General features: G+C 42.6%; 1 long non-coding RNA gene across 1 annotated transcript in view; it reads right to left on the bottom strand.

Moving 5' to 3' along the window:
- Nucleotides 1-16,107: 16,107 nt before the first annotated feature.
- Nucleotides 16,108-23,747, bottom strand: part of LOC137544386 (uncharacterized) — a 124,291-nt gene continuing 116,651 nt past the window's right edge. Inside the window, exon 3 of the long non-coding RNA XR_011025848.1 lies at nucleotides 16,108-16,528. This is a non-coding gene — a long non-coding RNA (uncharacterized lncRNA). The remainder of the gene's footprint in view (nucleotides 16,529-23,747) is intronic.

The following is a 23,747-nucleotide window of genomic DNA, read 5'->3' as shown; positions in this document are numbered from 1 at the left end:
ATCATGATGGCTACACATGTTTTATGACCCTCGTTAGATGGACCCTGAGGCCAAGAAGGGCATCAAGGTAAGGCAAGGGAAGGGGAGTGAACATTGAGGGCCCTTATCAAAGTTTTGCTGGGGGGCCCCATGAATTGTAGTAATGCCACTGTATAATCTGTCCCACTGTTAGGCTTGGTGGTGTATTCTCCACAGTCAGCATGCAACGCATGAGCTGGCGTGGAGGAGGTACACACACTAGCACCAGGAAACAGGCTATCCCTAGTATAGTGGAGGGGAGGACTGACTCCAATAGGAGATTGTGGCGCACAGAGCCGGTGCAGATCTGACAGCCACAAACAATGCTTTCGTTATAACGTCTCAGCGCAAAGTAGCGCTGAGCGCATAAACCAGAACTGAGGAGATCAGGACAGGTAGACAGAATGAACGCTTGCTAGCTAGCGGCTACTTAGCGACAGCAAGCGTCCAAAACCAGACAGACTGGAATGAGGCAGCCAATGCGATGCGGCGATGGCGTGCCTCACAAAGACAGGACAGGATAGTCAGAAAATAGCAGGATTAAGATAGATGAACGTAACACAGATAATAAATATACAATAAGTATGATTTCCTAGCGTATTACAATTACAGCTATCAATGAAACTATTTGTAACGTCTGACTAACATATGTATATATCGGCAATGAACCGATATATGACATAAGCAGGAACGCTGACTAGGACTGGAGTAATACAGGGAACAGGACTCAGAAGGATTCGCTATCTCTTCGCAGAGATGAACGCAATCCACAAACGGTAACAGAACAGGATTCAGAAGGATTCGTTATCTCTTCGCAGAGATGAACGCAATCCACAAACAGTAACAGAACAGGATTCAGAAGGATTCGTTATCTCTTCGCAGAGATGAACGCAATCCACAAACGGTAACAGGACAGGATTCAGAAGGATTCGTTATCTCTTCGCAGAGATGAACGCAATCCACAAACAGAACCAGAAGCAGGGTAACTACCTCAGCACGGGTGGTCATGGTACGCGCAACCTACCAAAACGTGCTGGAAAGCTGACTAACTGCACACAGGATATAAACAGTTCGTGTACGTATACATAAGCGACACTGATGTATTAACGTAACACAAATACAAGGAAAATAATAAACGTGCTGGTATGCATATATATTGGCAATGAACCAATATATGATGCAAAGACCAGCAAAGTATCTTTATAACAAGAAACACGATCAGGGCTAAAGCGACAGCAAGACTGGCTTAAGCTGAAGCTATGAAAAAACCCAAGGAAACCCTGCAGGAAGCAGATCTTTATACTGAGGTCATCCAATGGGAGCAGACATGCAGATTCCCACACAGGTGAATGATAATCAGTCACAAGCTGACAGCAGGGAAAGACAGACAAACCTATGCAGCTTGCATGGAAAGACATCAGAACTGCCTGAGCTGCAGCACTACTTCCAGCAATAGCTGCTGCAGCAGCGATCATTACAGTACCCCCGCCTTTAAAAGCGGATTCCAGACGCTGTTCAAAACTGAAATTTCCAACAAAACAGTCTGACTGATAATTCATGATGACCGGGACAGCCCGGCAAGACCGAATTCCAGAATCAGTCCCCACAAGACTGGACCCATCAGAACCAGAACCTACAGAACCATGCCCATCAGTACTACAAGCCCCAGTGTGACACCCATCAGAACCATGATTTCCAGAAGAAAGCCCTCCGAAACTCCCTGAGCGATACCCACCGCCTTCCAGGAACAGTTCAGAAACGCCAAAGCCTTTGCAATGCCCACCGGTACTGTCTTTACCAAGACAAAACCCACTGTTGAACCAGTCCAAGGCACCAGGACAAGTTTTCTCAGAGACCTCCCAGAACACCTTGAAGCTCCAAAGAGATCCCCATAGGTCAGAATGCCCCTTAGGCTCACATGGAGAACTATCAAGAACCCCTATGGAACCTAGGGCAATTCCCGAGTCAGGGCCACAAGGACAAACATCAATATCAGGGCTTTCAGGGACCAGAACCATCTCTGGGCATGCAGGCAGACTGGCAACATCAGAACATGTTCCCACTAAGGAAGCATCAGAGCACGCTAACACCTTAAACACACTTGGGCATTCTGGCACACAAAGAACATCTGGGCACACTGGCACAAGAGAAACCTCTGGGCATGTCAAGGAACTGTGAGCCTCAGGGTCAGCCAAGACAGGACCAAAACCAGGACTGGCCAAAAAAAAATCATCATGACTAGACTTCGCAACTACTGGATTTTTACACGAGAATGCAGGATCAGACTTAGATGTCGCTGATTCCAGCAAAGTCAGTAACAAATCAGATTCAGGGGCACTAACAAGACAGGACAAATCTTCTGATGTATGCACTGAACCAGATAGGGACTCCACAACTACCTCTGGACTGGACAGAGACTCATCTAATACACTGGATTGGAGCTCATGAGGCGCTGCAGAACAAGTCAGCATTGCAGCAGCCCCCACTGGACTAGGCAAAACTGAGGAATTCCCTGGACAGGAAGGGGACTCTGGAACCTCTGCCACAGCGGCCAGAGAACCAGAATCTTTCAGGATACAGGGCTGGGTTTCAGGAACACACATCAGACCGGACTGAAATTCTGAGATTTCTATAATTTTGACCAGAGAATCAGAATTATCCATGTTACAGGGCAAGACTTCTGAAACATTCAGAGGACAGGGCTGGAGTTCCTCGGCTGTTACAACACTGGAGAGGGACTCAACATTGGTTAAATCAGACTGTGTACAGGGCAAGGTATCTAACACAATTGCTGACGAGGACAATATTTCAATGGCTTCTGCTTTGCTGGGCAGAAATTCACCAAGTTTTATTAGAGCAGACTGTAATTCCAAAACAGCTGCTAGACAAGTGAATATTACTGCAACACCAACTGAGGTAAGCAGTGCCTCAGACCCTTCTGCTAGAGGGTTTGAAATATCCAAAGTACTGGGTGAAGCATAAGACTCTGCGACCACAGCTTCACTGGACAGGATCACTGAACAGTCCATATTGCAGGGCAAAACCATGGAAGCACCTGCTGGACAGCATAATGATTCTGTGACCTGAGTTTCATTGGAGAGATCTACTGCACAATTCATGGTACAGGGCAAATTTACTGGAAGATTTTCTGAACAAGGTAATAATTCTGCGATTTCAGGTTCACATAGCAGATGCTCTGAGCTATTCATGAAACTAGAGCGAGGTGTAGAAACAGGAAGATCAAGACACAATGTTTGCGCATCTGAATCACCATTCATTTGTAAAATTGGAAAATTCAGATGCCGGGGTTCTGATGTTTCTAGACGGAATTGCTGGGACTCGGAAACTGATGTAGTGCATCTATTGGCATCTGCTGGATCAGACAGGAGTTGAACTTTATTAACACAGGTAATTTCTGCAGAAGTGTTTGCAGAGACAGGCAAGATTTTTCTGGTGTCTGTTTCACTAAACAAAGAGTCATGAGTACTGGCTAGGCTGGACTCGGAAGTCAGCAGGACCTCTGGATTCTCTGCTGAGAAATTTGCGCAGGGCAAGGTTAAGAATGTATCAGTGGCTTCTGTTTTACTGGGAAGTAACACTGAGTTATCCATGGTACAGGGTGGAATTGCAGGAACTTCAATTTCACACAAAAAGAGCTCCGAATCACCTGCTGAATCAGCCAAAGGTGCTGAAGCAGGCGGGTCAGAACGCCAAATTTGCGAATTCGGAGTCACATAAAAATCATCCAAAATCAGTTCCCACACATCAATCAAGGGAGCCACACAGTCATACCTACACACACCAGCCTCTATTAGGCAGGGCCGGGCCGAGGCATAGGCTGGAGAGGCTCCAGCCTCAGGGCGCAGTGTAGGAAGGGGCGCACAATTCATTCAGCTGCCATTCCTAATTGTGTTTGAAGCAGAAATAAATAAGAAAAGGGGATACATAGCAGTGACTGCAAGCCAGATAACTAGATATTAAGGTGTTGGGGAGGTTGTGGGCCCTGTGGCCCTCTTAGTCTTATAGCAATTAGTGTGTGACAGCTGGAGTGGGAGGGATGGAGGGGCGCACTTTGGTGTCTGAGCCTTGGGTGCTGGAGGACCTTGTCCCAGCTCTGCTATTAGGTTATAGGCTGACTTAATGCATGCGTTCAATACCATTTCACTTTTTGCACTGTAAAATTGACAAAATGAACTTGAATCATTCTTCCATTCACAGACCAGGGCTTCCATCTCTCCCCTCTCGAATGGAGGATCCCATGCATACTTAACAGCGAAACATTTAGGCTGATCACAGTCTGCAGATATGATTGTGGCAGGCACATGTATAGGGTTAATTAGCAGGTGATTGGCAGATTCCTTATTCTTAAGAATCTCCAATACCTGTAGCAAGTGTTGAACTGTAGTGTATGCAAACTTCCCTTGGTTCACAAATAAGTTGATTTGTTCAATACTCTGTAATATCTCATCATAATCATACTCAGATAATTCTTTTAAACAAAAATCTTTATTTTCCCTAGCCAGGGAGGAAAGTTCATTAGTAGTTTCATAAGTCCATTTAACTCCCCTGAAAGACAATTGCATTTCATTATCTGTTAATGGCAGAATCTCATTATAGGTCTCAGTCGCTAAGGATAACGATTCTGCAGATTGGACACGTTTCTTAGAACGTTTGCGTTTTGCCTTTGACCTTGCGGTTTTTGGTGATTTATTCAAAGCTGCAGGAAAATTATCAGTAACACTTTCTGCTTGCTGCTCATTCTTGCAAGCAATTGAAGGAGCAGCTGATTGGCCTGCTGCCAGGAGTTCATTAAGAGGAAAAGGCAATGGATCTATGCGCAACCAGTTATGGATCACAAACGCTAGAAATTCCAGCGGTCTATCTTTCAAATCGGAATGATTGAGAACATCAAATGCCCACTGGAATAATTCCCCTTTAAACAAAATATAACTTAGTTGGAGTGCCCAGGTTGAAACAGGAGTCGCTTGGAGATCAGGATTGGCCAGGAACCTGGCACATTCAGAGAAAAACTCATTTTCTGTTTCAGAGCTAAGTTCTTCAAATTTCTTAAAGGAACAGGAGCCATAATTAACAGTGTCATACTTTCTGGGAATCCCCCCCACAATGGGGATTGGTAATGGGGTTTTCATAATGTTAGGCTTGGTGGTGTATTCTCCACAGTCAGCATGCAACGCATGAGCTGGCGTGGAGGAGGTACACACACTAGCACCAGGAAACAGGCTATCCCTAGTATAGTGGAGGGGAGGACTGACTCCAATAGGAGATTGTGGCGCACAGAGCCGGTGCAGATCTGACAGCCACAAACAATGCTTTCGTTATAACGTCTCAGCGCAAAGTAGCGCTGAGCGCATAAACCAGAACTGAGGAGATCAGGACAGGTAGACAGAATGAACGCTTGCTAGCTAGCGGCTACTTAGCGACAGCAAGCGTCCAAAACCAGACAGACTGGAATGAGGCAGCCAATGCGATGCGGCGATGGCGTGCCTCACAAAGACAGGACAGGATAGTCAGAAAATAGCAGGATTAAGATAGATGAACGTAACACAGATAAATATACAATAAGTATGATTTCCTAGCGTATTACAATTACAGCTATCAATGAAACTATTTGTAACGTCTGACTAACATATGTATATATCGGCAATGAACCGATATATGACATAAGCAGGAACGCTGACTAGGACTGGAGTAATACAGGGAACAGGACTCAGAAGGATTCGCTATCTCTTCGCAGAGATGAACGCAATCCACAAACGGTAACAGAACAGGATTCAGAAGGATTCGTTATCTCTTCGCAGAGATGAACGCAATCCACAAACAGTAACAGAACAGGATTCAGAAGGATTCGTTATCTCTTCGCAGAGATGAACGCAATCCACAAACGGTAACAGGACAGGATTCAGAAGGATTCGTTATCTCTTCGCAGAGATGAACGCAATCCACAAACAGAACCAGAAGCAGGGTAACTACCTCAGCACGGGTGGTCACGGTACGCGCAACCTACCAAAACGTGCTGGAAAGCTGACTAACTGCACACAGGATATAAACAGTTCGTGTACGTATACATCAGCGACACTGATGTATTAACGTAACACAAATACAAGGAAAATAATAAACGTGCTGGTATGCATATATATTGGCAATGAACCAATATATGATGCAAAGACCAGCAAAGTATCTTTATAACAAGAAACACGATCGGGGCTAAAGCGACAGCAAGACTGGCTTAAGCTGAAGCTATGAAAAAACCCAAGGAAACCCTGCAGGAAGCAGATCTTTATACTGAGGTCATCCAATGGGAGCAGACATGCAGATTCCCACACAGGTGAATGATAATCAGTCACAAGCTGACAGCAGGGAAAGACAGACAAACCTATGCAGCTTGCATGGAAAGACATCAGAACTGCCTGAGCTGCAGCACTACTTCCAGCAATAGCTGCTGCAGCAGCGATCATTACACCCACAAAATGATTATTATTATTATTTATGGTTTAGAAAGCATCACTGTATGGGCATGTTTGGCTGCTGCCCAGGCAGTGTGTACTGCTCAGTGGATGCAGGAGTGGCACCATGGTGTGGGAACATTTTTTGAGGTTCTGGCTGGGAATTATAGGCCTTGATGGGCAACAATCTGACCAGGTGGATCACTGTAGAGAAAGCTAGCGATTTTGGGGGAACAACTACACACACTTTGAATTTACAGACAAAATTTTCAAACAAGATCATTCTGGACAAGGAGAATAAAAATGTCAGTGGTTCATGGAAGGATGAGGTGGAGGATGCAGCTGTAGAAGTAATGGAGAGAGGAAGGTGAGCCAGATACTCATTCCCCTGGGCCAGGCTGATTTTCCCCTAAGCTAGGTTTTTGACCTTCATATAGCTAAACATGCCCACAGGGGCGCCTTTAGCAATTTTGTCACTCCAGGTGAGAAAACCTGTGGCAGGTGGAGGACAGAAGGAGGCACAATGAGGGACAAAAGGAGGTGCAATGGCGGAAAATGAGACACAAAGGAGGACAGAAGAAGGCACAGGAGGACAGAAAGAGGTACACAGAGGGAGGTACAGGGAGACAGAAGAAGGCATGAGGGCCAGAAGGAGGCACAAAAGATGACACAACGAGGTAGAAGGGACTGAAGGAAGCACACGGGGGAGGGGAGGAGGAGGCACAATGGGGGAGAGAAAAAAGCAAAAGGGGGGGCAGAAGGAGGCACAGGGAGACGGTAGGAGGCACAAACGGCGACAGGAGGCACAAAAGGGGGACAGAAGAAGGCAGAGGGGGACAGACAGAGGCACAGGGAGACAGAAGAAGGCACAAAGGAGCACAGAAAAATGCACAGGGGGACTGAGGAAGGTGCAGGGGACAGAGGTGGCACATGGGGACTGAAGAGGCACATGGAGACAGAATGAGGCACAAACAGAGACAGAAGGAGGCACAGGAGGACAGAAGGAGGCAGAGTGGTACTGAAGGACGAACAAGGGGCAAGAGGTAGCACAAGGGGACAAAGAAAGGCACAAGAGGACAGAAGGAGGCACAGAGGGGCACAGAAGGAGGCAGAGGTGGCACAGGGGGGCTGAAGGAGGCACATGGAGACCGAAGGAGGCACAAAGGGAAACAGAAGGAGGCATAAAGGGAGACAGAAGGACAAACAGGGTCAGACATGGCACAAGGGACTGAAGGAAGCATAATGAGACAGGAAGCACAAAAAGGACAGAAAGAGGCACAAAGGGGTAAAAAAAAAATGCACGAGGCACAGAGGTGGCAGCTGCCTGCAACTTACGCTAAGCAGATGCAGCAGAAGCAAGTAATAGAACACCCACGTTGGCGGGGATTCATTCAGGGAGCGTTGCTTAATCCAGCAACATGGCGCCCCCAGGACCAATGGCACTCCAGGCAATGGCCTGTACTGCCTATGCCTAAAAGCACCCTTGCATGCCCATGTTTTTCTTGTCACTGCCCCATTTTAAATTCTTGTGTTAAACATTGCAGATGACCATGACTTAAAAAAAGCCACGGTTTTAAAGAATGTCTAAAGGTCAGAGGTGCTGATGTTTTGGGGCCCTATACCCTCTCCCAGGATGTTGCTGTGCAACATATTTTCCATCATCCTGCACATTGCTGAGCTAGTCCATACATTTGCCTCAATGACACAGGGAACTTCATGAGGTTAGTGCATGTTATCGTACCTTTAAAAAGAGTGGAAAACAGAGGCACCCGTACCGTTCATTCAAAAACCATTGTATTGGTACTTAATAGAAAATGCTTCACTCTCTGTGTAAGTGCAAGCTAGATGTTCAGGCAAGCGGCAGGTGAATCAGGACTGTCTGGCAGCTAATAGCCATTTTGCATCCCTTCAGACACTTGCTCAGAGCCTTTGCTAGTATACCTGGTGCTGCTGGAGAAGTTAAAAAAGCTGTGAGCAAGCATCCTAATCCCAAACAGTCCCGGTGTGCACCTGTCCTCTTAAACATCTGGCGTTCCTATTGCCAGCCCTACTTTTGTCTGTGAATTCTGACCCTTGCATACTGATTTAGTGCCACTTCTCTGTATATATTGTATATTTATCGGTTATATTTATTTATTGTATATTTATCTGTGTACCTGCTTAGTTAGGCAGTCTGTTGTTGTCACTGGGTATTCTGGGTTGTGATGGTCACCAAGTATTTTTCTACACCATTATTTATGTCTAAACTGCACTTATGTAAATATTGAGGTGATTTAACCCATGCTCACAAGTGCTGTCTGTAAAGAAATGATAGTAATTACCATAGAACACTAATGAATCTTTGAGTTGATAACAAGGAGTTCAATGTACCCTCTGTCAAACAGCAGTGATTCCAACAAATCAACTTATGCATACATATATAACTTACGTCCCTTTAAAAGTCCACGCTTATTAACATATAAATGAAATATTCAACAGCTGGGAGCATGTATATCTCAACTTACAGATTTTTATTGATCAAATGATCTTTCTCAAATTGTTTTCAAATTGTTAATTAGGCTTCATGCTCTAACACTGATATCTCACAGCTGTTAATTACTTATTATCTACAATCTACATGATTAAATTGGTTCTAAAAATATTCACAGGAAAAGTACATTCAACCTATGGATGAGAGAGCCGATGGAGGTTCTGATCTTGCATAACAGATGTATAGAATTTAAAGTACCCTTATTATTAATGTTTTTTCATCTTTTCTTTTAATTCATTTTTTTTCTTTTTTTTACTGTTAATTTCATATTGATATAGTGAAATGGTTGGCTAAATCGTACTACTGCAATGTTTTCACCCATATGTACATAAGTGCCTTGACACAAAAGTTCAATCAGAAGGAGGGATCTGTACAGATTTAGTTTATTGTCCCATCCAGGGGTGCCTCAGGCCATTTTGTCACTCCAGGCAAGGAAACCTGTGGCGCCCCCCCCCCCCCCTTCCGCCCTCTCCATGAAAATATTCGCAATGCGGCAGCTTTTCACCAGAAAATAATCGTATTACAGTAGTGGTTCAGTGCAATACTATGAGACGCCGATCTACCGCCTCTATACCACTGTGTCCAATTGTAAAAATGTACTGATTGATTGTACTTTTGGTACATTTTTGCCATGGATTGATTGAAATTCTGATCGATGTGGTGGTTGATAATCGCCATATTCGATCATTTTGAAAGAATCTGTCTGTAAAAATGAATGCATATATTGACAGCTATAGGCTAGGGTTACTAATAGATTGGGTGATTCAATTGTAAGGGTAAGATTGGGGGGGGGGGGCAAAGTAGAGAGTAACAAGTAACATTTATAATTACTTTTCTCCTGGCAGACTCAGTGCTGACTTGCTCAGTAGGCAGTAGCAGTGTTAGGGAGTCTTGCCCAAGGTCTCCTACTGAATAGGTGCTGGCTTACTGAGTAGGAAGAAGCAGAGATTTGAACCCAGGTTGCCTGTGCCAGAGGCAGAGCCCTTAACAATTACAATATCCAGAGAGAGGCAGATGAAACACACCACAGCCAAGAGCAAAGAGGACTATGTGGAAAATTGGAGGCGTGAAATAAAACAGTCACACAAGCTAACCATATACCAGTCTCTACAAAGAGAATATAAAATGGCCCCATACCTGGAAAAGCTCCAAAACTCTCAAGAGAGGAAAATCCTGAGTGTCTACAGATTGAGTGCTCACAACCTCGAAATAGAGTCTGGGAGACACAGACAGACGTACAAACCCAGGGAGGAGAGACTATGCCAACACTGTGAACAGAAAACCCTTGAGGATTAAAGCCATTTCCTGCTGCACTGCCCCAAATATACTGCAACCAGGGACACTTACTTTAAGAAATTGTTGCAACTATTCCCAGTCTTTCTCACATTAGAAGATGAGAGAAAAACATATATCCTACTGGGAGAAGAGGAATCCACATTGACAACCGCTGCACACTATGTCACAGCATGCCACAGACTGAGAGGAGCATAACAGAACTGTAAACCTAAAAATGTCCACATACAGCTTAGCCATTGTCCCCCTACCCCACCCCCCTTCCATGTCCCCCTTTTCCCCTTGCTTTGGCAATACCTGTAATTAATATTGGTCATGCCAATAAAGCTATCTTTGATTTTATTTGAGAGGAGGAAAAGACAGCCAGCACTAGGGGAAAGGGGGGGGGGGGGAACAAAGGTAAATGAGAGAGAGAGGAGGAGTGGAGAGAGATTGAGAATAGCCTGACATGGAGCAGAGAACGTAACACAGAGGCGACTTGCCTGTAATGTGACTCCTGTCCTGCCTGCCTCTCACACAAGGCTGCAGCAGCCACATGGAGTCTAGGGGCTGTCGAAAACTTTTCAACCTGTGTAATACCTTATCTAGCTGACCACATGCAGTCTTTACAATGATGAGAAAGCAGACAGAGTTTTTTTCTAAGGACACTGTAGGAGGCAAGCCTCTCTTCTGCATCATGCTGTGTACATTTACCAGCTTACCATCAAATTGTACATTTATTTCCCTCAACCAGCCTAGTGCTTCACATTGCCTTATATATTGTACCAGCAGCCTGGGGGAAAATCTCCCTCCTTCCTCCTGGCTAGTCAGTTCTAGAATGCACACAGACACCATCCTACTCTCTTCTTTTCAAGTCATAAGGAGGGGCGGGCAGGACAGGAGTCACACAGACCCACTCTAGATCTCGAGATAACACTAACATTAGGGAATGCCATACAAAGTGTTGTAGACAAAAGGTTTGTAGATTCCTTATTTGAGGCTGAGCAGCAAAGGCTTTCATTAGAACTTTTTATCTCCGTTCCCCAAGTTTTCAGTCTCTAAGGACAGGAATAATAAACTTTTTTTCCCTCAAAGCGCCTGCCATTAATCTGGCTCTCTAGGCAATTAGCTGGTCAGCTGGTCTCTAGAAGCACCTCTGGTCCCATCACATAGGTACCAACATCTGACCGTACACTGCCGATCATTTTGGGGCCTCTCTGGTCCCCTTTGTCAAGGCTAGGACAGATAAACATACAAAACCACATGTGCACAAAAAAACATACGGAAGATTCGGATTCAGATGTGATTGCCAAATTCGGTTTGGATTCGAATTCGGTTCGGGTTGCATAAAAAAATTCGGGAAAAATTCGTGTTCGCAAATTCGGATGTTTTTTTTTTTTCAAAGGGAAATCACATGTAAATAGATCTAATGTAAAAAAAAATGTGATGGAAAACTTTTTTTTCAGCATTTCTTGTTTATTCATCGTCACCGTCTTCTCTTTTTCCTCTCCATCTTTTTCTTCATCTTATTTTTCTGTTTTACCCTCTTTTTGTTTCTCGTCATCAATCATTCATTACTATCAACTTCATCATCTTCTTCTTCACTGGCATCTGGTTCTTTAAGCTCTTCTTCTTCACCTGGTTCATCTTCAATTGTTTTTTCATCTTCTTCTTCACCTGGTTCTTCTTCGTCTTCTTCTTCTCCTTCTTCATCATCATCATCTGGTTCTTCTTCACCTTGTTCTTCTCTTCTTCACCTTGTTCTTCTCTTCTTCACCTTGTTCTTCTCTTCTTCTTCTTCTCCTGGTTCTTCTCTTCTTCTTCTTCACCTGGTTCTTCTCTTCTTCTTCTTCATCTGGTTCTTCTTCATCTTCTTATTCTTCGTCAACATCATCTGGTTCTTCTTCACCTGGTTCTTTTCTTCTTCACCTGGTTCTTTTCTTCTTCACCTGGTTCTTCTTCTTCTTCTTCACCTGGTTCCTCTGTTTCTTCTTCTTCACCTGGTTCTACTTCTTCTTCATCATCTGGTTCTTCTTCTTCACCTGGTTCTTCTTCCTCTTCTACTACTTCTTCTACTACTTCTTCACCTGATTCTTCTTCTTCACATGGTTATTCTTCTTCTTCACCGTCCACCACCAACATTCTTTGTTTTTTCCCTTACAGAACTGTACTGTTGTAAAATGTTATCTTCAACACCAGCATAGCTATTGTAGTGGTGTAATAGCTAGTTGTGCATGGCAGCAGCGCATAATTCTGTGGACCCTGGCGGTGGAAACACAGACAGGCAGGAGGATAACTATAGCAGCAGCAGCAGGAGGAGGAGGAGGAGTAGTGACGTATGGCAGCAGGCAATGTCACAGGCCAATGGTACCTAGCGTTGGTACCATGGCTGAAAATAAACACCAAAGAGCAGGAGGAGGTTCCGGACAGCAGTCGTGCAGCCCAAATTGTGCCCAATGCACAACTGGGACAGCACAGTTTTCAACCCAGACACCTCAGAATTTTTTTTTTATACAACAGTATAGCTATTGTAGTGGCGTAATAGCTAGTGGCGCATGGCAGCAGTGCATAATTCTGTGGACCCTGGCGGTGGGAACACAGACAGGCAGGAGGATAAACTCAGCAGGAGGAGGAGGAGTGGCGAATGGCAGCAGGCAATGTCACAGGCCAATGGTACCTAGCGTTGGTACCATGGCGGAAAATAAACACCAAAGAGCAGGAGGAGGTTCCGGACAGCAGTCGTGCAGCCCACATTGTGCCCAATGCACAACTGGGACAGCACAGTTTTCAACCCAGACACCTCAGAATTTTTTTTTTATAGAACAGTATAGCTATTGTAGTGGCGTAATAGCTAGTGGCGCATTAAATGAAGGGGTGGGGGGTAGTAGTAGTGGAAGAGAGACTACCACCTACCTAGTAGTAGTACGGTTGTACGCGCAGGTAGTAACTATTAAACGTCTGCTGTACTAAACAGTAAACAATATAACTAACTGCCAGACAGTGGGTGACCAATTACAATCGGTCGGTCACACACGGTCAGAGGCAATCAACAGGGTGGGCTGGCAAATGTCAGTCACACAGCAGGTGACAACAAGGGATGCTGGCCTGTACATAGTCAATCAGTAACTAACTAGTATTGACTAACAGTACTGAAGCTATAAACTAACAGACTACAGCAAACAACAGCAGTACAATTTAACTAAACTACTATAGTACACAACTAACTAGAATCCCTAACCTACCTAAGCTAGTAGTAGGCTAAGGCTGCCCTAGGCTAGCAGGCCTAGCCTGCACACAGACTAACAATAGCCTAGCACAGTATACAGTACACACTAGCTGACTACAAACAATCAAATTACTATCTATCTATATAACAGTACAATGAATGTGTTTAGGAGGTGTTTAGGAAGCAAAACGCTAGGTTTAGCACAGAATACACTTGATCAGACATGCAGCACAGCACTGGAGATGCTCTCAGTACCAGCTCAGTCACACAAGTGCGTATCTCCGCAAAATGGCCGCCACCTTATATAGAGGAGGTGAGTGCCAGGCTCCTCTCCTCTGATTGGTTGCTAGCGTTGCCAGGGACTCGGCTGGAGGAATTCTGATTGGCCTGCGTCACTCCCGAATCCCGAAGCCGGACCCAACGCGTCATTCGGCCGAATTAAAATGCGCACATTCGCCCGCCTTCGGCTTCGGGTCCGGCGCATTCGGTTCTCGGCTTCGACTTCGGGAACGTTGAAATTTACCCAAATAATTTGTGTAAATTCGCATTCGGGAGTCCTGGAGAGCAAGCCTGCTGGCTACCCATAACATGAGTGAAGTACTTTCTGGCTACCTACACTGGGTTAGAGCGGCTACCTATACTGTGAGGGGGGCACTTTCTGGCTACCCATAAGAGGGGAGGGGTACTACTCTGAGAGCACTCTCTGGCTACCTGAACTTGGGGGTACTCTCTGGCTACCTAAACGGGGGGGGGGGGGGGGGAGCGGTGCAGGTGCTGCTTGCACACTTAAAATTTACCAGAGTTATAGTGAATGCAATGTTGAATACTTTGAAGACCACCTCGGCACTTAGGTAAGTTGGGCAATATTTTAATACAATAGATAAGTGGTCTCTATTGCATCTACTAGCCATCTACTACATCAAAATCTTTATAGCCTGATAATTGCTTTTTCTTGACAATGTGGCATTTGTACACCAGTTATTATTGTCTAATATAGCTTTAAGGTGAATTCTAAGTTCACCTTAAGATCCTCTATTATCTCGAGCCTGGAAGCTGACACCATCTCTGACAGTCTCTAGGTCCAATTTACTTTAAATGCACTTGACAGGAGCTTAGAGAAATAAATATTAAAACTCTATTTTTTTTAAGATCTAAGATAAAACCCCTGATTGGTCAGTAGTCATGTATACAAAAGCACTGATTGCCTACTGCCCCACTTCCTTCAAAACTTTGCAAATGCAAAATGGAACTTTTTTCGCTGAGAAATAAATTACCTTTAAATATCATGCTTTATGATAAGCTGCGTCACCTAAACTAGTCTGCTTTCACTAATTTAGCATCCAGATCCATGAGGATGTCACCTAAGGGAAAAATATTTAGCAGACCTACATTTCTGCTTGCTTCCTGCAGAACCAGCACAGACATACAAAAATAGATACCTGCCAGTGTCTAAGAAGAGGGAATGGCATTTACTCTGCATTTCTCCATAGTTACGGATTTATGAATGACAGACTAGCACAAAGAAAATCTTATGGAATTTACTTATTTTGCACAAAACAGAGATTACTTCCATAGACACATCAAGCAGGCAGGCCGAGGTGTATGAATGAACTGTCTGCTGGTATGTTGAATGTGTTATTGATCTGTTTGAAAACATGGCACAGAGGTAGCTTATAGGCTAAGAATAAAACTTACATAATAGATACATACAGTACCTCAGGATTTACTGAACAAAAGTGCATTTTCCCGAAAACTGAGGATTGCGCATTTAATAGGGAAAGAACATCCACACATCATTATTTTTATTATTTAGTATTTATATAGCACTGACATCATCCACAGCGCTGCACAGAGTATTTTGCCTTGTCATTCAGATGGGGTCACAATCTAATCCTTACCATAGACATATGTCTATGTATGTATCATGTGTATGTATCGTAGTCTAGGGCCAATTTTAGTGGAAGCCAATTAGCATATCTTCTGCATGCACATGACCCATGTTGGCTGTTCAGGGATTCCCAAGGTCATTCCTCACCAATGATACCCTGCTGCAGATGGTTTCAAAGCTTGCTAAATAGGGGGGTAAGCTGCTGCAGGGAAACATTCAATACATGCTAGGATGTTTTGTTTTTTTTATATATACTTTCCTTGACATTTATTTCCTTTTCTTTGAAGGAAAATGTTGATAAAATATCCATGCAATACTTTTACTTATATTTTGAACAAACAATGAAAAACAGCACCTCACCTTAGCTTCACCTATCGCACCCTATGCAAGATGGTATTCCCCAGGGAATTTGCAGCCTATGAGCATGAGGCTCCATACCATACATGATACATAAAATTATGGCGTACACTGAAAAAGGCAGAAACACAGCCTTTCCCCACTCCCTCTTTGCAGCAACCCTTGGCCAATATTAGGTGAATGGCATACACACATAGTTCAGGTCTTTCCTTACCACAGTGAACCAGTTATCGAACATGGCCAGCCGGTGCCAAGCATCCAACAGGCTCACCAACCCTGTGTAATGTTCAGGCAAAGTATCAAAGAAAGACACGGCACACAAAGGGCTGTAGCAGCAATAAGCTGTATTTGAGTTTTCAGGTTCAGGTTCTCACACACATTGGGTGCACGCCACTCTTATCCACCTCCGGTACCCTGGAGATCATAGGGCTGATAGTATGGACGGGACTTATGGTAGAATCTGGAAGTCCCTTTTAACAATGAGGGGATCCCAATGCATCCACCCCTTCCCAGGCAAACAAGTGAAAGATAAATTGCATCCTGAGATTTTCTTCTGTATTACAGTATACTTCATATCTTCTATAAATGTTTCATATTTCTATGGTCTTCTGCTTTATTCCTCTCTTCTTTTTCTTCATTCATGTGAATGGACCAATTTGAAAGCTTGGTGAGAAATTCAGATATTGAATTACCTGGCAGATTTGAATTACCGTGGGTGGGGCTCCTGATCTTGCAGCAGCATCTGGCCATATGATGGGGAAAGGGGTGGGCTGCTAGCAAGATTAAACAGAAGAAAAAAAGAATTGAAGAAAGGAAGAACAAACAAGAAGACAGATGAATTACAGAAGAAAATCATGAAAGAAAATGAAAATCTACAAAAGAAGAAACAAAGACATAAAGACACAAATGGTCAGAAATTACAAAGACAGAAAACCCAGTAGAGATTAAAAAAATTATTATTATTTTTATTATTTTTAGTACAGTCTTATTTGAAATACAGCAGTTCTTTTTTCCCTTTTTATTTTTGACCTTTTATGGTACATAGGTAAAGTAAGAATACACATTTTTACTTAAGAGGGGGCAGATATCTGGGGGTCCCATTTATAATATTGTTATTAAATTTGAAAAAAAATCATTTTGACACATTGCACATATGTGTGTGTAGACATGTGCAATGTTCTCAAAAATAGCACCACAGCTCATCTGAGGGAATGGTGACCACAAGTTTATTTAATACTCCTATGGACTATTTATCCTTTTGTTTTTAGCAGAGCCATGAGCAGCTGTAACAGTAGCCAGGCACTGCTCCAGATATGATAAAAGGCTTAATTTCTTGCATTTTTTATCTGCTTAGCCGATCATGGCAGCACTGAGCAGATAGATTGGAATGTGCAATCCCTTGGCATAGGAAATTAGGCTCAATGTTCTGTTTTACTGTCAGGGTTATAATTTCCTCTGTAAAGTATAATTCAGAAGGTTTTTTTTTTTAAGTCCTCAGACCCTTTTGCCAGGCCTACAACATCACAGTGGTATTAAGACTACCGGTAATTAAAAATTTGCTCTGTGTACTGTAGTGTGATTTTCCTGCTGGAGTATTGCTCGGGGCATTTTTTTGCTTTTTCATTCCTTCTTGTCCATTATAAAAAAGAGCATCAAATACAGCAATCTGCATGTTAGCCTGCATGGAATCTGCATTTTGTATAAATACTACATAGAAATGATAATCATATTAATGTATATCATAGCTGCCTGGACACTATTTCTATTGACTTTTTCCTGAACTGTAATTAGGGCATTGTGACGTAGGGCTAATATTTCAAGCAGCTTCAAAAAACATGAAAAATCATGCTAGGGCTTATTTTTAGAGTAAGTCTTATTTTCAGGAAACAGGGTATATCACACACATATGCTGCAGTAGATGCAGAGGAAACTAGGAAATTGTTGCCAAAAAAAGTAATTCATTTTCCTTTCCTGCTGTATCTCCATGACAGCACAGTTTGCCCATCTAGAGGATGTCTTGTCCTTTACTACAACACTAACTTCTTGGAGGGAGCACAAATTTATCACTGTGCATAAGTCCTATGAGGAGGTCCAGGGACAGAGCTGACCTACATATATGCTGATAGGGAGATAAAATAGGAAAGGTAAATTAGATTTTTTTCAGGTCACAATTTTCTCATATTTTACTGAAATTGTGGAGGAGGTACAGAAACCGGATCATCGTAATGCTTAAAAAAAGTTAACAAGTGACAGCAATGACAGTTCTCATAATTCAAGGTCCACTGATAACAGTTAAGTGCCAGTTGCTATTGAGCCACATTCTGCTTTATGCAATAAACTTAGACTTTGTGGTTTTCCAAAAAAAACACAGTTAAAATGACAAGAGGAAAATAGGAATTGTTTGTGATGTACAGCCTACAGAAGGCATCAGAAACATTAGTCCATGAATGTGGGACCCTAGATAGAGAAATGGTTGCTCTACGTGTCATAACAGCTCACTAGCAGCAGTCTCTGCCGTCAACAGAGCAGGAGACAGTATTTCTAGCTGGCAGCATGAGCTGGATGAGATGTGAAATGAATGCCACCTGTTAAGGTGTCTAGCAGTAGTATTGGTGTTCGAATTTGACATAACAAAGTCAGAAGTTTAAACACCATACAAAAATTCAGTTATCCATAGCAACAAGCAAAGTAGCTGATAGTTATGGGTTACCACCATTTGCTCATCTCATTGCACTTTGCATTCTTCTGCATGAGAAGTAAAGTTGGCCATACACATATAGATTTCCAGATTATAGTCTTATAATGTATCAGTTGGTAATCATTTCAATACTTTTTAGATCCTTTGTTAAAGATTAAACTTAAGCATAAAACATTAATTTCAAATAATATTGGCACAGAGTATTCTTGGGTTTTTTCATTACAGTGGTGTGCCAGAGAGAGAATACCACTGTATTACTTTTGAGCAGTCCTGTACTTTAATATTAAGTACAGTCCATTAATTTTTAAGTCAGAAAGTTCTGTACCAACAATCTTAATGTAGTGCCTGTGGCAATAACCACTAACGTAAGTATAAATTGTAACTATTCCTCTACTTCATATACTGATTTAACCCTTATCTTACCTTATAGGATACACAAGATTAAAATAAACTAATATGATAAACAATTGTATCTATCCTTCTTCTCCTAAAAATGACTTTGTTTAGATATCCACAGTTTTATTTTATCTTTAAATCTACTTTTTACTGTTTCATCGTCTCTGCTCAATGACACATGCATTACAGTATTGATTCTTTTTATCTTATCTCTTTCCTGCTCTCAGAAACCATTTTCTGCCAGGAAAGTGTTTTATGGCTGTAATTTAATTCCTTATCAGTGAGGGTTATGCTATAGTCCATCCTGGTCCTGACCCGGGCAGAAACTGTCACTTGCATACCTGATTTTTAACTCTTTCAGGCGGAGAAAAGAAAAACACCACACCATAGGTTTTGTGTACTTGCCACTGTACATACACATGCCTATCTCATCATGTCACATGTTACCTTGTGTATCCTTCAACTATAATTCTCTTGCCCACCTACTTCTCATATTGAAAGCTACCACTGGAGCTGACATTGGCACAAAATGTCACTGCACAATGGTTAAGTACAGATTCTGGCTGGCTAGTGTAATGGTTAAGGGCTCTGCCTCTGACGCAGGAGACCAGAGTTCGAATCTCGGCTCTGCCTGTTCAGTAAGCCAGCACCTATTCTGTAGGGGACCTTGAGCAAGTCTCCCTAACACTGCTACTGCCTATAGAGCGCGTCCTAGTGGCTGCAGCTCTGGCGCTTTGAGTCCGCCAGGAGAAAAGCGCGATATAAATGGTATTTGTCTTGTCTTGTCTTGTCTTGTCTCACTGACGTTATATTTCCTGCTCAGGGTTACTGTCACGTGACTAATCAGATCTCATCAGCTATGCAACACAGGTAAATGCAGGTGATTACAGATATTAGGTATTGATGAATTAGCAGGAAACTGTTTGTGAGAGACATTTTGCTGTGACTACCCAACCTGATACATAGCAAAGGAAACTGACAAGAGATCTTTTGGATCATGCACATAATGGTTGAAAGCATATATTTCCATTATTGTTAATTTTTTATCATCCATTTATTATGAAGTATATATATATATATATATATATATATATATATATATATATATATATATATAAATAATTATTATTGATTTATAAAGCGCCAACATATTCCGTGGCGCTGTACAAAGTAAGAAAAACACACAGGGTACATAATAATACAGACAATGGTATACATAAAATATGGACACTGGTACAAAATACTGAATTGATAATTACAATGACAAAAGTAACATGATGAATAAAATGTATAACAAACTCCAAGACACAAAAGGGTGAGAGAGCTCTGCCCTTGGGAGCTTTCAATCTATATTGAACAACCAAAGGAAAAAAAACATGACACAGGAGATGTAGTGTGGTGTGGTTGTGGATTTGGGTCACCCTGAGCTGCTTGGTTACTATGTTGTACTGGTCCAAGCCCTATTGCATAGAGCCATATTATTCCCTGCCATGCACTGAAGAGGACCAAAAAGTCCAGAACAGGCTGTCTGCATGTGGGGTGGATGTGGCTCTGTAAAATTTAAAGCTATAGGCTTGCTATAAACCAGCAGTTCTGGATGCGAGCTTGGCTTCTGGGGCGTAAAAAGATAATCTGCATATTCAGTAGTAGTGCATTGCGAGTAACCACAGATTCACTTTAAGCTGAATTATCACAAATTCCTTCTGTTTTAAGAAGGTAAACAACACTTAGCATTGCTTTTTAGTAGGAGGGCCTTTCTGTCTCTTTAAGTACCCTATACCTTCCTTGTGGTGCTTCTTGGTTACAGGAGGTAAAGAGAACCATGTCTCATCAGGTCTATAATGTAAAGCTGGCCATAGATATACAAGTTTAGTCTGCAGATGATAGCCAACAATCATCGACCAGCAGCTTATCATTTGAAGATCAGCCCATAAGCATTGCATATATATGGCTGCACAATCAGTGCTATGTCTGATCACATAGGGCCTACTAGTCCTGCTATAAAGTGCAAGGATGCCAGTGAGACTGCCATAGTAATTAGATGCTGATTCAACACTTAGCACAGCCACAGTGCATGTCAGAGCAATTTATCAGGCTGAACTAGATGCTTTCAATGGTTTCCTTTCCAAGGTTTTATGTCTATCACCATGTTAAGAGGTGAGGAGACACAGTACAGTAGGTAAGGAAGGTACAAAGGACTGGGAGTGTTGTAAGTTAGCTGTTAATAAATGTTTAGGATGGTTATATGTGGTAAGAATGTTTGTAGATAATAGGAGAAGCACAGAGGGTGGTTTAGGTTGTATTTGTGGATAAGATCAGACACATAGGTAGGACACAAGTCTAGATGTGACCTGACATACGCCTCCAGGTAGTGACAAACTGAACTACTCACACCAATAACAAATAAATGGGCTGTGATAGAAAGAGAGCTACAGCATGCGGCCAGACCACAAGGGCTACTAAACCATATGCAGAAAAAGGGAAGCCGTGGTCCTCCTGCTGGGACTTAGATAAAGGAAAAATAGAAAAGCATGTCCTGAGGAGAGTAGTCTTTTCCATACAAACTAGCATTAACCTTCTGCACTCAAAAGACACACTAACAACATGCTTGAACTCTATTAGTGATAGAAACACTAGGTTTCTAAACTAGGTTGAAAAATTGTATTTGGTTGCAAAAATGGAGGCTCCTAGCTTCCATAATGGACTACAGCAGGGCAGTTTCTAGACTAAATTGCACCCGGGTGAGGGTGTAAAAATTGTGCTGCCCCCTTCCCCCCAACCCCCCTGGACTCGCAAACTTTTACTCTTTAGGGACAGTCACACAGCCACAGGTCTCAAGTAGATCTGTCTACTTACTAGGGACCAGCTGCTCATCCAGGAGGAAGCAGGGACCAGGAAAACACACAGGCGAAGAGAGACTGAAAAGCCGACTCCTCCATGGGCGCCGCGCACTGACAGCTTGCAGTACCGCTACAGGACATTGGGTGTCATCACGCGGTGGTGACGTGATGATGACTTGACATCGGACGCAGGCAGCCCAGCAGTAGTCAGTCAAGGAAGGTGATCAAGCCGGTAATCTTCTATCTTCTGCCATTTGCCTGCACCACACGTCACCAGCTCCCTAGCGGTTATGTCCTTCTGCCTTTGCCCCCTCTTCTTTTACTTGCCAGTCTGTGCCCAGGGTGCTCCCCCTGCACGCACTGCCCAAGAAATGGCCCTGAACTACAGAGATTTTGGATTTGTCCAGTTTACCAACAGTTTGTCACTCCCTGGAGATATGTGGATGCATGTATTAGAACCAGAGATAGCCTCAGCTTGAATTTCAAGTTTGAGAGAGCATGAAGTATTTGCTTGCCTGCTGTCTATCGTAAGTAGAGTAGGAAGAGAATCTCAAAGCTGGTGAATTGTTCCAGTGCAAAAGCACTGCGGTCCATTTTGGAAGCTAAGATCCTTCACTTTTGCAACCACATACAATTTTGCAAACTTGTTGTTTATATCACTACTTGAGTTCCAGCTTGTTGTGAGTGTGTTTTGAGTGCAGAGAGTTAATGATTGATTGCATAGGTTTAATAATCCAAGCCAGGTTTTTGGGGTCACCTGTGCTCTCCACTGATTTCCAGCCCTAGAGAGCCCCCTAGTAAAACAGTCCCACAGCATTCTTGATTGATTGCTTTTTGTTATATCCTGACTATATGCTGAATAGATTCCAAGCACACTTGAACATTTGCTGACATTTTGAAATCGCTATGCCAGGATAATACTTGAGTAATCCCAGCTGAGATATGATAAACCAGAGCCGCATACTTCACCCACACAATGCTGATTTACATGTTTCTACAAGAAATTCATATGGTAAATAAGATAAATTATTTTATTTTATTTAGACATGTATTGCAGCATCTCTGGCTGTAGAAACCTATAAAGGAGATCACTAGCACTGATACAAAGAATGGGGAGATATTATAGGAAAATATGCAATTATGGACATAGTTCATGAGGTGGAAATGCATTTGTAGATTTGAAGCAGCTATCACTAGCATACTAAATATTGAAGAGAATACAAGAGATCAAACTACAAACACAGAGATGTCAAAGTGAACAGATTTTATATTAAAAATTAGAAGAATTGCTGGGAGAATTGAAAACTAATACACTTTCCAGCTGCATACATAGAATCCATGTCAGAGAGGGGTAAACATATAACATCTGGTTGGCTGTATCAGTTTGCCATGTATATAGAAAGAAACACATTGAATTCATTTATGAAAAATGTGCAACTGAAATATTCAAAAGGTTTGACGTTGTATGTACTGTATTTAACTCTTACTAGACACACTCTATGCTTCGTTTTGATCTCTTTGAAAATATAAAATACACATCAGACAACTACATGAAAGTCTACAGAAGGTCATATACCATATACAAAATGGACATGCTAACTGTAACTATATAGCACTATATGGAAATACTGACCAATAGTTGCAACCAATCTATCTCCTCTTTCATCTTAATATGTCTGTTCATTTACTGTAACATACTCAGTACAGTATATGCTTGGTATGACTTTCATATCATGGTGCTGAAGGATTTTAATACAGAATCAACTGAGATAGCCAGCGAGTTAACCCACTGGGTTTAATTTAATAAGGCATTTCTGAGCTGAAAACCATAACTACTAAATATACATGGATTTATTAAAATATCTGTTGCTAAAAATGTACACAGCCCTCACCTGGGTCATATTGGAGGTCTGCTGGAGGGCTAATAAATTAGCGTTTGTGTGAATGCAGTTGTGTAAACACACCTACCAGAGATCCTAATTAAATCAGCCCTCCTGACCTAACTGCACTAACCCCCAAATCATGCCTAACTGTATCTTTAAAATCAATATGAGAACA

Source organism: Hyperolius riggenbachi, chromosome 2, assembly GCF_040937935.1.
Source record: "Hyperolius riggenbachi isolate aHypRig1 chromosome 2, aHypRig1.pri, whole genome shotgun sequence".
NCBI lineage: Eukaryota > Metazoa > Chordata > Amphibia > Anura > Hyperoliidae > Hyperolius > Hyperolius riggenbachi.
The sequence above is the reverse complement of the archived record's forward strand: the minus strand, read 5'-3'. Positions and strand labels throughout refer to the sequence as shown.